General features: G+C 40.4%; 1 long non-coding RNA gene across 1 annotated transcript; it reads right to left on the bottom strand.

Moving 5' to 3' along the window:
* Positions 1-1,851: 1,851 nt before the first annotated feature.
* On the bottom strand, positions 1,852-3,639 carry LOC122053791. Its single transcript, XR_006132365.1, has 3 exons — positions 3,332-3,639; positions 3,183-3,250; positions 1,852-1,870 (listed from the first exon to the last, which is right to left on the bottom strand). It is a non-coding gene; the product is annotated as an uncharacterized LOC122053791 (long non-coding RNA).
* Between the last annotated feature and the right edge of the window lie 13,134 nt (positions 3,640-16,773).

Raw genomic sequence — 16,773 nt, 5'->3', positions numbered from 1 at the left:
TAGAATGACACCAATAAACACAATAAAGTACATTCAAGTTAGAACCTTCAATCATTTCTAGCCAACAAGTACCAGCACTTAATACCTTAGGTTCCAGCAAGTCAATATAAGTGATGCAAACCTCCTCATCCTTTTGTATTGGCTTTATGCTCCTGACTGTTACTCTCGGACCAATATTAGAAAATTCTGAATGACTTGCACTGTCAAAATTAATCAAATAAATTTCAGATTTTATGAAAAATAAAACCAAAAAATTCATCGTGGGCCAATCTGTTTTCACCAGAAATCCATGCATTGAATTGCAACTGATAAAACACCCATCAAAACCTCTAATCCCAGGAAAGATGGATATGGTACCCAAAAAAGTAAAATCAAACATGGAAACTTAAGTTTGAAATATGTAGCAACAGGTGGGGTAGCTATGGTAGCAGCAACTATCGAGCAGATCAAGAAGGTGGTCAATATGGCCGCGAAGATGATGCTCGAGACATTCCTCCAGGCCTTGATGGATTTGAGCTTCTTGTGTAGCTTGTTCTTTCTCATCTGCATTTTGTTGAGCATCTGGAGCTGCTGGTGGTGGATGGACCGGAAAGCCTTGAAGAACTCTTCTGTGAAGGGATCACCTCCCGCCTTAAAGCGCCTCAGCTCCGTAAGAGTACCTCGTATTGTCGCCTTTGTGGTCCTCCTCCTCCTCGGTGAAGCACTGTAGTGCGACTTGGAGGATGAACTAGTTGTCATGAGCTTTAATGAGGCACTTTTCGAAGGTAGTGAAGAAGTCGAGAGTTTGGAGGCTAGTCTGGAAGTAATCCTCGACGAGGCCGAAGAGCTGGGTGTTCTTCCACACGTCGCACTTTTGCAGTCGAGGATGACCTTGACCACCTCCTAGTTCATCTCGAGGCAGCCGGTGATCTCCCTGAGGGAATTGAGGGAGAGGGAACGGACCTGGACGCCATCAGCAAGGGTGGAGATGGCGCGACCGGTGCGCTGCTGGAGCATAGAGTCGAAGGTCTTGAGCTCGGGATCAAGGCGGCAGGCCTCCTCGTAAGACATCATCTCCACCAAACATGGGAGGTGTGTGTGGCCATCTCCTCTGCCGGAGTCGGCATCTGCAACAGCTAGCTTCTATGGCCTCGCGTTGTGTTGAGCTCCCATCTAAGGATCTGAGGAAAAAGATGTAAACAATTTGAGATTTTTACCGTTGAAAATGATGAAAAATCCGAAGTCTAAAGGGGAAAAGCGAATGGATTGAAGAAATGAACAAGAACCAGATTAGCACCTTGACAAGAGGAGAGCACATTGTCGTGGAGGAAGATCCAGCAGAGGTGGCACCCCTTACTGTCGTGGCGTCGACAGGATAGCGTGAAGAGATTGTATGAGGAGTGTCACGCCCCAGAGGAGTCTCTGTCCGAAGAAATTTCGGCAACATCTCCCCTGTACGGCGGACAATCTGAAACTTCTACATAACCTATATACCTCAGCCACAGGCGGCTGGAATAATAACAGTAAATAAACCAATCACCACGCAGTTTATATAAGTATTCAGCCTCTGGCTGTCACAACCACACAGTTAATAAAATAAACGACATAGTAATACTCTGACTCGAAATCAACCCTACTCAACTACACTCGTAAAGCCCAAATCCGATTTTTTCTTACCTCTTCTGCCGTCCAGGCAGGCATGTAGTAGTATAAAATCGAAAACAAATCCATCAACGAGACAACTTATATAATATCTAAGTATTCAACATCCAAATCCAAATATAGTCAAGTGAGAATCAAAAATAATACAAACGATAGCAAATAGCTGGAGGTCTGCAGGACCAGCACTACGTGCAGTGAGCGACTGGAACTCCCTCTTGACAGCATCAACCTGAAAATATCAACAATGGAGGCGGGGTGAGTCCAACACTCAGCAGGTACAGTTGATATGCAAAGTAAAGAAACAACACCTAGCACTAATCATGCGTACAGTCTCCTGATAAGAAAGATAAGAATGCATCTGAAATAAACAGGAGAATACTGTACTAACCAGGTCCTGAGTATAAGGTCAAACAGTCCGAGGGATAAGGAAATCCTGTATGCATGTCAAACATAGGTATCCAAACAATATGCAGCATATAAATGCAGCAAACACAAACACAAGCAATAAATGCATCATGCATATGATGCCAATGATGCGTCCTGGTCACCCCTGACGCCAGTCGATCATCTCATACAAAAGTGAGGCCGAGTGGGTAGGGCTGTGACAACCGTGCACTCTGTCGTCACTACTCCTGATGAGTGACCGAGTGGACGGGATGCTGTCGGAGTACACCTATCCTCCTACCCCAAATCATAGATGGGGGAGCACAATGCTCTCAACTCCCGGTACACGATGAAGGGGAGGAATCCCTGTCGGATAACACGTTGTGTCACACTACCCATGAGCGGACCAACGGTGCCTAACAGAGTCCCTGCTGCAACACACTCAGCCTGAATCGACTGTGCAGATCCATGTAACTGGCGATGTGCTCAACAATAATGGAGCGGACTATCGCACAGCATGCAATCATGCAAATGATGCATGACAATAACCATATAAACATCCTGACCTAATCCATGTATATAGAAAAGTGCACCCTAGGTCAACGAATCATATTGAATCAAAGGTACACAGAAGGTATAAAAACCTAGGTCCTGAACATGGTGAAGCATGGTATATCACTACCCCTATAAGCATGTATAAACAGGTAAAATATACCTGAGATGCAAAACCAATCAATCAATCAAGCATGTAAGATTTGGGTAGTGATTAACCGAAACAGATAAGAAACACAATTAATGCAACATGTTAATTTAATTACTAAGCATATCAAATGACATAAGTCAAAAGTACCCGCCTCCGAAAATAGAAAAGTCCAATCTGGTCCACGACGTCGAGATACTCGTCTCGCGTCAAAGTCCTGTATCAAACAATATACAAATATTTTATTTAGCTACTTCATAAGAACAGCTAAATAAAATCCCTAGGACTAAATTTAGGGTAAAACCCTAATCACATATCCTCAATTTACCTTTTTAAATCTAATAGTTAATTAGGGTTAGCAACTAAATCCCCAATCAACCCATTAGATTAAATCCAAACCTAATTCCCTTAACACATAAACATCTAACTACAAAACGCATCAAATTCCTACCCTTACCTAAATTCACAGCCTTGATTGTTGATCCACACACACGGTTTGTTGTTGCCAGCAAAGGTATATTGCTGCTGTAAACAAATAAAACACCAATGTGATCAATTAACCCACTAACACAAGAATTTGCAAACACAGAACCCTACCTGCCTTACCCAAATCTTCTTCCTCTCTGTCAATAGGCTATAGAAATCTGTTGATGCTCGAAATCTTGTGGCCGACGACAATACAGAGGGAAGAAGGCTTGTTTACTGACACTAGGCAGAGGAACAAATTGGCTACCGAATCTGGGCAATTGAAGTAGGGGTATGCACTGCTCCGTCCGGCCTCAAGTGATGGCATCGCCTGGTGCGGCTCGGGAAGGAAGAGTCGGCCGGAGAACTAGGGCTCGACGGCGGCCCGGCGCTAGGGCAGAGAGGTACGGCGGCCCGGCGCTAGGGCAGAGAGGTGCGGCGTCGGCACCTAGGGCAAGAAATCGCTCGGCTCCTGCTCGGTGTCAGCAACGGTGGCTAGGGCACTGAGACAGCGTCGCTGAGTCGGCAGTACTCCGGCGGCGTCGGTTGTGTGCTGTGGCGCTTGGCGTCCCGACGGCAGTGAAGAGGAAGGCGTCGGGAAAAAGTCGGCTAGGGCACTCGTGACAACGGCCGGCGCTGGGGTTCCTGGCCGCTAGGGCACAAGATCGGTGAGGAAGAAGATGTAGCGGCGGAGGAAACTGCCGTGGCCGGCGGTTAGGGCAAAGAGGAGAAGGAAGGTGTCGGGCGTGAGAGGAGAAGGGAAGAGAGGCGCGCGGGAGGTATAAGAGAAAAGAAAAAGAATAAGAAAATAAAAAGGAAAAGGATATATAAACATTTCCTCACTTAAACGGGGTAACCTAAACAGGCTTTTCCGGCCTCCGTTTTTGTCCCCGTTAACTCGTCTGTACGAGCTCCGAAAAATTCCCGAAAAATTTCCAAAAATTCTGGAAAATTCCCTTATTAATATTCGCCTCTTTTCGGTATTTTACATTCTCCCCCACTAATAAAAAATTTGGTCCCCAAATTTCGTCATCTACCATCAGCAAGTACTAACAACAGATATAGAAAGTATAAATGTTGAACGGTAAATTAAATCACATCCTCAAGTGAAAAGATGGGGATATCGAGCTCGGATCGTATCCTCGAGCTCCCAAGTAGTCTCCTCGTCCGAATGATGCTGTCATACGACTTTAACCAGTCGGATAGTCTTGTTCCACAACTGACGCTCCTTCCGGTCCAAAATCCGTACCGGAACCTCCTCATAAGTGACGCCAGACTGAACTGAGATATCTGTCAGCACATGTGTCGGGTCGAGTACGTATCTTCTCAACATAGATACGTGGAATACATCGTGCACGCCTACCAAGGACGGCGATAGTGCCAACCAGTAAGCTACTGCTCCAATCCTTTCCGAGATCTGGAAAGGTCCAATGTACCGCGGAGCTGGCTTACCTCTGAGGTCAAATCTCTTCACCCCTTTCGTGGGCGAAACTCGCAGAAATATATAGCCGCAAATGGAGAACTCAAGGTGTCTCCGACTCGGGTCAGCATAACTCTTCTGGCAGTCTTATGCTTTTGACATCCTCCGTCTGATAATACGGACCAATTCTGCCTCACGTTGAGTCCTATGAGGTCTCAACAACTGGGTCTCTCGGATTCTCGTCCTGATCGACGACTGAGCAACTATGGTAACAAGAATACCCTGCTCTGTCTGTCCCTGTTCCTCAATGTCTAACTCAGAGAAATCCTGAATCACATCAGTGACCACAACTCGGTGGCAAGCTAAAGTCCCTCTGGACCTCTAGCTAAGTGCATCGGCAACCACATTAGTTTTTTCCCGGTGATAGCTAATGGTACAATCATAATCCTTCGGGAACTCCATCTATGTCCTCGGTCAAAGATTAAGTTCCTTCTGAGTGAACAGATATTTGAGACTCCGATGGTCAGTGAGAATCTCAATGTAATATCATACAGGTACTACCGCCAAATCTTCAGGGCAAAAATAATAACGGCCAACTCCAGATCATGAACTGAGTATTTTCTTCTCAGGCTCCCTCAACTATCGAGAAGCATATAAGAACGCTCTACCGTGCTACCTCAGAACAGCACCCATACCCTGTAGAGATGCGTCGGTGCAGAGGACATATCCGTCCTCTCCAGAAGGTAACACCAAAATCGGAGCCGACACTAGTCTCCGCTTCAGCTCCTAGAAGCTGGTCTTACAATCCTCAGTCCAAGTAAACTTCACGCCTTTCATGGTCACGCGTGAAAGTAGCATAGCTATGTGGAAGAAACCCTCGACGAAAGGTCTGTAATATCCTGCGAGTCACAAAAGACTGCGGATCTCCTACACTGATTTCGGCTGCTCCCAACGGTAACAACCTCTATCTCCTGTGGAACCACGGTACACTCCTACTAGTGACCGTGTGTCCCAAACATCATAACAAAAGACAATCCAAACCAGCACTACTGATAATCACATATAGATGTTTCTCGTTGAATCATCTCTAGATCTATGCAAAGGTAGTGTACGTGACTCACCTCGGATCCGAAATAGATCACAACATCGTCCACAAAGATAATGGAAACCTATCCAAACATCCTCGACATACCAGGATCATCGAGTCCCTGAAAACATCTAAGGCACTGTAAGCCTTTATGGCAAAAACCAAGACACATAATATTCGTATCACAGACATTCCTATCCATAAGATCTCCAATAATAAATCGAAAAATCTGATCATCAATAACATAAATCACCAAAGAATAAATCCTCCAGGGTGAGAGCAACGCTCCATCACAGGAAACACCACATATATGGGAGCAACGCTCTACCACAAGAAATCCTCAATATGTGGGAGCAACACTCCACCACAAATAATCTGAAATATGTATCTACAATAAATATAGGAGCAATGCTCCGCTACCAGCAATCTGTGATATGTGGGAGCAACGCTCCACCACAAAACAATACATAAGTACCCCAAGGCACCTAACTATCCAGCTAGAGATTGTACAAGATCTCTCTACCACAAATCACTGTGGTTAGCCTAGGCTATAACTACCTAGTAACTAATCAAATCCATCATCAACTCTATCAGCATCCTAGTGGGTCATCCACTGATAGGAAAATTTAGTTGATGGTTTAATCCAACAAACGACATAATGCAGTCACTCCACATTCTGCATTCAGTATAAGTAAAATCATCATACTGCTACCAATGTATACACCTAGCACACATGCTCACACAACATATGTATGATCAACAAAATCCTCCAATTATTATACACCAAACATACTCACAACTCAGGTATATTCAGTATGATACATCCAACAATACATACCGAACACGTGTGCAAAATCAACATAGGTAAAATCAACAATACACCTCAAACAGCACTCACATAACATATCGTATAACCGACATATGCTTCCAATAAAACATACTAAACCTAGGTGCACTCACAAATCAAACCTAATCAAAAAGATACCTCAGATACCACACCAAACACATATGTACATATCACAACTCAGATTAAATCGACAAAATGCCTCCATCAAAACACCACCGATGTACTTATACTACATCTCGGATTTAATCAACAAGATATCTTCAATAATACACCCAGATACATACACGGAACTACATAGCTATGATCCACAAGGAAACTTCAAACCATATCAGAACATGGATACATATACTACTTGCAAATGGGCAGTCTACAACATGACTCCTACAACACATAACAATCATAATATACATGTAACATAGACATGCAAAATCAGCACACCAGCTCAATCAAAGAGACCAACCTTATGCTACCAACACTCATGGGTTACCGGTATATCTAAACAAAATTCATGCATATGTATCAAGCATGAATACATCAATCAAAAGCAACCCAAAATAAAGCAGCCTAATCATCCAGTAACAACCCTGCTCTAGGTTCAAAGGAACTAGTATCGGACAAGAACGATATACACACCGTGGTATAACATTGCCAGTCAATGTCATACACTACCAAGACTATATCCAATGGGAAAAATTTTATCATCATAAATCCAAATGTATTCTCCCAGTATACACTAGTAACGATTGTATCCCATAAGTGTTAAGCAATTAGCTCTACACTTCCTTACACCAGCGGGGTCACATATCCCAATGCACCCTCTAAGTTATCCCACCAGGTATATACAATCCACGGTCAAAGTCTTCATGGAATAGGATACATCGATCATTTATAAACTATCCAAACTGAAAATGATTTATGACTAAATCAGTCCTTCCCACGTCAGTACAAAACATGTACTCAAAGGTGCTCTAGATACATAACTAATCACAAATAATCTAAAGGTTCGAACCTCTAAAAATAGAGTATGGCAATCCTCTACTGATCAACCAACAAAACTAAATCATTCATCTACTAACTAATCAAGAATACCTTAATCCTCCACAAGCAACTAAGGTATATCCAACCACATAATATCATATGTATAAATGTGTACGACCCAAAAGAAAAAGTTAGAATTTAAGAACATCATGACACTCTCATCTTCATCCTCAAAAACATCAGCCCACACTATATCAGATGAATAAATCTCTACTCCCCATGAGGGCAAGTTAGCATTCAAAACATCAATCATTATTTATCCACATAGTCCCATATCAGAGGAAGCATATATCATTTTTTTTTTATATCATCCTGTTAACTATCCATAACCAACCAGGTTTATTAAAATCTCATAGGCACACTCAACCATAAACTCTCTAGCACCCAATTTATAATCTGATCACCAACCATAATCATCAAACCTGTGAATATTATAAATGACACTAACTATGTCACCATCAATGACAACCCAAATATAAATCATCAAAATAGTTATCCACTAATAGATCATCAAAACAAATATCTAATAATGGATCATCAAACAACCACATAACATTTACTCTCATAAATCATTAGAAATCAACACATCATAATATCAGATCTTCCAAAATCCCTCAACCTCAAATCATTCTCAACAATGATCAAACATGATAACTCTCCAATGACCAATTTTCATCGTATCGGATACCCTAATATCCAAAAGATACGAGTATAAAAACTCTACTGGCTAAGTCCATAGGAATATATAGGTATCATCCATTACCCAGCTAACAATAGCAGAGGCTGATATGTGCCTCCATCTCCTAATAGTAGTAACAGAAGCTAAAACTACTGATGGTATGATATGAAAAATCACCAGTGACTATAATCCTTGATCTCTATTAGGGTCGACCAAGATCAGTGGCTAACCCATCACATGTAATATGGCCACAACAACCAGACAGGTAATAAAGATAAAGTGCTAATAGATGTCCTAACTATCATAAAATAAACATCATACCTATTTGCCGTCTGGAGATGTTCCATCGCTGTCCAGTCCCCAACTTCTGACCTCAAAATTCTGAACGAGAAAATCGACGGAAATCCATATAAATCCGAAACATAACCATATCGAAAATCCGAAAATGCCCAGTTTGCCTCGCAAACCTGGCTAACCAAATATCCAGAATACCAACAGGTATCCGATAAATCTCCAGAACACCAAAAGCAGGTATCATAACCCGCTATGATACCAATAAATTGGTATCAGATAAATCTCAAAAATCCATAATACAAAAATCCAACAAGTATCGCCAAACTTGGCGCTCTGATACCAAGTAAATAAATAGGTATCAGGTTATCCCAAACATCCAAAATACGAAAACAAAAGATCGTATAACCTCGCTCTGATACCACTAAATTGTCACGCCCCAGAGGAGTCCCTGTCCGAAGAAATTTCGGCAACATCTCCCCTGTACGGCGGACAATCTGAAACTTCTACATAACCCATATACCTCAGCCACAGGCGGCTGGAATAATAACAGTAAATAAACCAATCACCACGCAGTTTATATAAGTATTCAGCCTCTGGCTGTCACAACCACACAGTTAATAAAATAAACGACATAGTAATACTCTGACTCGAAATCAACCCTACTCAACTACACTCGTAAAGCCCAAATCCGATTTTTTCTTACCTCTTCTGCCATCCAGGCAGGCATGTAGTAGTATAAAATCGAAAACAAATCCATCAACGAGACAACTTATATAATATCTAAGTATTCAACATCCAAATCCAAATATAGTCAAGTGAGAATCAAAAATAATACAAACGATAGCAAATAGCTGGAGGTCTGCAGGACCAGCACTACGTGCAGTGAGGACTAGCGACTGGAACTCCCTCTTGACAGCATCAACCTGAAAATATCAACAATGGAGGCGGGGTGAGTCCAACACTCAGCAGGTACAGTTGATATGCAAAGTAAAGAAACAACACCTAGCACTAATCATGCGTACAGTCTCCTGATAAGAAAGATAAGAATGCATCTGAAATAAACAGGAGAATACTGTACTAACCAGGTCCTAAGTATAAGGTCAAACAGTCCGAGGGATAAGAAAATCCTGTATGCATGTCAAACATAGGTATCCAAACAATATGCAGCATATAAATGCAGCAAACACAAACACAAGCAATAAATGCATCATGCATATGATGCCAATGATGCGTCCTGGTCACCCCTGACGATCATCTCATACAAAAGTGAGGCCGAGTGGGTAGGGCTGTGACAACCGTGCACTCTGTCGTCACTACTCCTGATGAGTGACCGAGTGGACGGGATGCTGTCGGAGTACACCTATCCTCCTACCCCAAATCATAGATGGGGGAGCGCAATGCTCTCAACTCCCGGTACTCAAAGACGGGGAGGAATCCCTGCCGGATAACACGTTGTGTCACACTACCCATGAGCGGACCAACGGTGCCTAACAGAGTCCCTGCTGCAACACACTCATCCTGAATCGACCACTAACCCATGAGTGGTGGTGTGTGCAGATCCATGTAACTGGCGATGTGCTCAACAATAATGGAGCGGACTATCGCACAGCATGCAATCATGCAAATGATGCATGGCAATAACCATATAAACATCCTGACCTAATCCATATATATAGAAAAGTGCACCCTAGGTCAACGAATCATATCGAATCAAAGGTACACAGAAGGTATAAAACCTAGGTCCTGAACATGGTCAAGCATGGCATATCACTACCCCTATAAGCATGTATAAACAGGTAAAATATACCTGAGATGCAAAACCAATCAATCAATCAAGCATGTAAGATTTGGGTAGTGATTAACCGAAACAGATAAGAAACACAATTAATGCAACATGTTAATTTAATTACTAAGCATATCAAATGACATAAGTCAAAAGTACCCGCCTCCGAAAATAGAAAAGTCCAATCTGGTCCACGACGTCGAGATACTCGTCTCGCGTCAAAGTCCTGTATCAAACAATATACAAATATTTTATTTAGCTACTTCATAAGAACAGCTAAATAAAATCCCTAGGACTAAATTTAGGGTAAAACCCTAATCACATATCCTCAATTTACCTTTTTAAATCTAATAGTTAATTAGGGTTAGCAACTAAATCCCCAATCAACCCATTAGATTAAATCCAAACCTAATTCCCTTAACACATAAACATCTAACTACAAAACGCATCAAATTCCTACCCTTACCTAAATTCACAGCCTTGATTATTGATCCACACACACGGTTTGTTGTTGCCAGCAAAGGTATATTGTTGCTGTAAACAAATAAAACACCAATGTGATCAATTAACCCACTAACACAAGAATTTGCAAACACAGAACCCTACCTGCCTTACCCAAATCTTCTTCCTCTCTGTCAATAGGCTATAGAAATCTGTTGATGCTCGAAATCTTGTGGCTGACGACAATACAGAGGGAAGAAGGCTTGTTTACTGACACTAGGCAGAGGAACAAATTTGCTACCGAATCTGGGCAATTGAAGTAGGGGTATGCACTGCTCCGTCCGGCCTCAAGTGATGGCATCGCCTGGTGCGGCTCGGGAAGGAAGAGTCGGCCGGAGAACTAGGGCTCGACGGCGGCCCGGCGCTAGGGCAGAGAGGTGCTGCGTCGGCACCTAGGGCAAGAAATCGCTCGGCTCCTGCTCGGTGTCAGCAACGGTGGCTAGGGCACTGAGACGGCGTCGCTGAGTCTGCAGTACTCCGGCGGCATCGGCTGTGTGCTGTGGCGCTTGGCGTCCCGACGGCAGTGAAGAGGAAGGCGTCGGGAAAAAGTCGGCTAGGGCACTCGTGACAACGGCCGGCGCTGGGGTTCCTGGCGGCTAGGGCACAAGATCGGTGAGGAAGAAGATGTAGCGGCGGAGGAAACTGCCGTGGCCGGCGGTTAGGGCAAAGAGGAGAAGGAAGGTGTCGGGCGTGAGAGGAGAAGGGAAGAGAGGCGCGCGGGAGGTATAAGAGAAAAGAAAAAGAATAAGAAAATAAAAAGGAAAAGGATATATAAACATTTCCTCACTTAAACGGGGTAACCTAAACAGACTTTTCCGGCCTCCGATTTTGTCCTCGTTAACTCATCTGTACGAGCTCCGAAAAATTCCCGAAAAATTTCCAAAAATTCTGGAAAATTCCCTTATTAATATTCGCCTCTTTCCGGTATTTTACAAGGAGAGGGAAAGAAAAATGGCTAGGGTTCGGGAACATGAAGGGGAAAACACGGTGCCAAAAAGATATTCGGAGAGAGGGAAAGCAAAACTGCAAAGGGGAAAATGATCAAAGTCAAATACAACGGTTTTATCAAAACTATTGTCGTAGCCCCGAAAAGCGTGCTTAAAGACAACGGTTTTAGAACCCGTTGTAAAAAGTGTTGTTGATTTAAAAAGAAGTCGCTCAATGACAACAGTTTTCACAAAACCATTGTCTTTTATGTTTAATGGGGAGTTCAAAGACAACGGTTTTGTCAAAAACCATTGTCTGTGAGAAAATTCGCAACGATTTCTCTTAAAACCGTTGTATTTTGGGTGTTGTCTTTTAACATTTTTGTTATACTGCAATAACTTATGAAACTTGGAAGCATGTTCTTATGGCCATCAAGGAGCATGTATGGGAGGCTGCCAATGTAAATATAAATGCTCGTGTTTTGATTTTTCAGATATAAACTAATTACTTTTTTATGTTGTTTGTTAACATTTTATTGTGTATCCAATTTTTATGCAATTGTAGATGGCGTATAGAGTAGATGCTAGTTGGAAAAAGGGTTGTTTAATCTCGATAAATGAAAAGTGGAGACAATGGAAATGTAATCTCACAAAAAACTACATTTTCATCAATCACAATAATCTAGCAAAGTTGCATGTGCCACCCCCTGGATCAAGTATTCCAGTAGACAGTTGGAGAAAGTTTGTGATAACACGTTTGTCGCATAATTTTAAAATAAGATAATAATTCTTTTGTCTCAGATTATGAGCTCTTTCTTAATAGACCAGATTACTTACTATTTTATAATAACATTGGTTTCTTATTTATTTTTGTAGGACATAAGTGAGAAACAACAAGTGAAAAGAGCCCAGAACAAATATCCCCATAGAATTTCTTGAAAAGGATATGCACGACTAGCTAAAGAAATAGTAAGTCATCTTTATTTACAATTATAAAAAAATTGATAGCTTATTGAGAAGGGGTTTAAATTTAATTAAGTTATTTGTTAATGCTATTGGAAGAATGAATTGTGTGATGATAACAAAACTAATCAAGCTATCGTATAGAAGAAAGGGTGGCTGAATAAAGGAGGAGATTTTGATGGTGATGAGTTGAAGGCTACAACGTTAAAATGTTTAATCTTGATATGGTAATGGTTCCCATTTAAATAGTGCTCAATATATGTCTTTTGTGTCTTGTAGGATGAAGGAATCTTATAGAAGGAGGGAAAGCAAGTGGCTAGGAAACCAACAAATGACATTCTCGCAGTTGCACTTAACTCCAATAAACATGGTGGCCACGTAAGAACAGTTGGAGCTAATGTTACTCTAAGTGCATACTTTGGCTTGTCAAAATGAGGGTTCGACTCTCAGAAATCTATATTTATTGATCAACAAAATCTACTATTGGAGCAATAGAAAAAAATTTTAGAGCAGGATGAGCAGATAAATAAGTTAGAAGTTAAGGTTTTCAAAAAAAGCAAGGTTGAGAATGATGAAATGGGAAGTTGTAGTGTCAAATTTCCTCTACTCTTAATGAAATTAAGTTAAAACATGATCAACCATAGTCAAAGGAGATGAAAGCAAATAGTGATGATGATAATGTCGATATGCTTGACGAGGCTGAGGCTTTGAAGGTATCTTTATTCCTTATTGGAATCTATGTTTTATTTCATGCCAAAATTTAGTTAATCTGTTTTATTTTCATGTCATATCTTCATGAACTTATGTTTTATTTGCTAGAACATCGTTAATGGATTAGCAAATCGATAAACTTTCATGACATGGTCCCAAAGTATGATGCCTCTTTTAATGATCTCAACAAATATAGTTTTTTTATGTTATGCATGATTTTCAAGTGCAAACTTGAAAGTTGATGTTTTATTGGCTTATGTAGCATGGGTGTTCCTCTATATAATCATGTTCTGACATCCTATTCATGCATCAGATTTATTTTAATTAGAATTTTATTGGTAAATTTATTTTAATTGGATGAATTATAGGTTGAAATATTATGGTTTGTCTTATAGGGTTAATCAGTTGCTTTGAGCTCTGAATCGGACAACCATATTCCTTTTGGTACAATTATTGGTCTTGCGAGAGATGATGACCATCTTAACGGTGATCCAAATAAACATACAGACCATTGGTGCGTCATCATTGATCAAGCACTGGATGAAATAACCCCTTTGCCCGTTCCAAACCCTACATGCCAAAGCATCGATGATGTTATAGGATCATCTATAGCTTGCCTGAGACACTTGATGCAAACCAAAAATCATGAGGTAAATGCTACAATATATTTAAATTTAATTGTACAAGTGTCTAACAAGTGTAAATGCTATTTTCTTGAAATTCAAGTACAAAAAAATTAACTGTACCAAAAAGAAGGTTCAATTACAATCTTCGAGTGTGCAATCATTAGCAGTGCAATCATCTAGTGTACCTAGAACACTATGGTTGTTGTATTATTATTGCAAATGTGTTATTAATGGTGGGGCTATCAAATTAATGATGGAGTATGATGTATTGATAGTAAGTGTGAAGCTACCATTTGCCTTGAGGACATCATCCCATTCTACAACTTAGCCCCAATTTCATATAAGTGCATAGTGGTGTACATTGTCAGAGTGTATACTAAAAGTCTAGCTTTTTGTAAACATTTACTTTGAAATAAAGAATCACATTGGTCAAATGTCTACATTTATATACTAAGTGTTGTTGTTCAATTAATTTATATTGTAGACAACATGGTGTGTGGTGTCACACACAGAAGATCATGTTATCAGTTTCTTATAAATTATAAATAGTAGCTCACGACTAAGATGGATAGGAACAAACCATTGGAATAGTCATAGTGTAATTTGGTATTAGTTTATCTTGACTATAAAATTACACTAGTACACTCTGAGTATATTGAGCAGGACCATTTAAGATAGTTTCTTTTTATACTGACTGCATAAAAGAACAAGACCTTTGTTATTATGGAAGTGTGTGCTCTTAATCCTGATATAATAACAAGCACATATATTTAGTATTTATTTCTTTAATTTATCAGTGGGTGAGATTTAGTTTGATAAATTAATAGACCCGATAAGTTGGGAAATAATATTATTTATAGTGTGTGTTGTTGATTATAGAAGGAAACTGTGTCCTACAATCTAGGTTGATGATGTCCCCAAGAGGAGCTCATAAGGATTGTCATGTAAATCCTGCAGGTGGACTTAGTCCCACATGATAATAAGGTTGAGTGGTACAACTCTTGGAGTTAGAAATTAATTAAGTGAGTTGTCAGTAACTCATTTAATTAGTGGGCATTCGATATCTTAAACACAGGGAGAATAACACACTCATGATAAGAAGGAGACCATATAGTGATATGAGATTGGTGCGGTAGTTCAATAATAACTCTTTAGTGGTATGAGTTATTATTGATGAACTCGAGTTGAGTGTTCGAGGTGAACACGGGAAGCTCAAGTTCATCGAAAGATCAAAACCAATTCCTCCTCTCGGTCCCTGTCATAACCTCTTATTTATAAAGTCTTATACCCACCTAAACCCAATATCTTACCCACCTTAAGGTGGCCGACCAACCCTAGCTTGGAGCCCAAGCTAGGGCCGACCAAACCAAGGAGAGATGGGTTCAAGTGGTGGTCGGCCCTAGCTTGGAGCCAAAGTAGGTGGCCGGCCACAATAAAAATAAAAGGGATTTTAATTTTAAAATCTTTCCTTATGTGGAAGCCATGATTTAAAAGAGAGTTTTAAAATTAAATTTTTTCCTTTTATAGTTTCTATAAAGAATTAAGAGAAAGGTTTGATATCTTTCCTTATTTGTAGTTAAAAGAAAGATTTTAATTTTGGAAAAACTTTTCTTTTTGTAATCATCCATATGTTTTAATAGAGAGATTTTAATTTATAAAAGTTTCCTTTTATAACCAACCATGAAGGGAATTTTAAAAGAGAAATTTTTATTTTAAAAATTTTCGTAAACAAATTAGGAAGTTTTAATTTTGTGTTTAAAACTTTCCTTATTTGGAGGACTTGTAGGGGCCGACCATAAGATGGATTAAGAGGAAATTTTAATTAGATTTTCCTTATTAGCCATTGGTAAGCAAAATAAGGAAGTTTTAATTATGTTTATAAACTTTCCTTATTTGCCAAGACCAAGGAATATAAAAGAGAGGGTAGAGGTGCCTCACCTCACAACAAGACATCTATTATTCCTCTCCTCTCTTCCTTGGTGGTGGCCAGCCCTCATCCTTCCTCTCCTCCTTTTCTTCTTCTTTGGTGGTCGGCGACATCAACTCTTGGGGAGATTTTGGTGGTTGTATTTAGCTTGGAGAAGAAGTAGAGAATGGAGGTTTTGTTTCTTAGCATCCCTTGGAGCTTGGTTGGTGGCCAAAGTTCTTCATCTCAAGGAGATTATTGGTGGCCGAAACTTGCAAGGAGAGGAAGGAGGCTTGAGTGGATTCTCATCTCAGTAGATCGTCACCCACACGACGTCCAAGATAAGAAGAGGAATACGATAGAAGATCGTGAGATCTATAAGCTACAAAAGGTATAACTAGTTATTAGTTTCCACATCATAACTAGTTTATTCTTTTGTTTAGATCTTGAAATGCCAAACACAAGAGGCTAACAATTCTAGGCTATCGAATTTATGTTTCGATTTTGTGTTTCTTTTGTTTTTCGATCTTGTGATTCGATTGTTATTAATGGTTAAACGTAGGGTTACTATAAGGAGATTAAATATTGGATTTTGTTGAAAGGCTTTGTCTAGGAAGTGGTGGATGATCCCATACCCAAGAAGGCCTAGTGCCTCACCATGTTTAACCTGGAAGCCGATCTCTGAAATAAATATTTAATCAAATTTGTAACATAGGTGGATTTGGATTAATAATGTTAAGTATTGTTTGCGATCCAATTCTAAACCTCTAAGAACAGATAAGTTGAATTTGGAATCAATAAT

The sequence above is a fragment of the Zingiber officinale genome, chromosome 3A (assembly GCF_018446385.1).
Source record: "Zingiber officinale cultivar Zhangliang chromosome 3A, Zo_v1.1, whole genome shotgun sequence".
Classification (NCBI taxonomy): Eukaryota; Viridiplantae; Streptophyta; class Magnoliopsida; order Zingiberales; family Zingiberaceae; genus Zingiber; species Zingiber officinale.
This window is presented reverse-complemented; position numbering and strand designations above follow the sequence as displayed.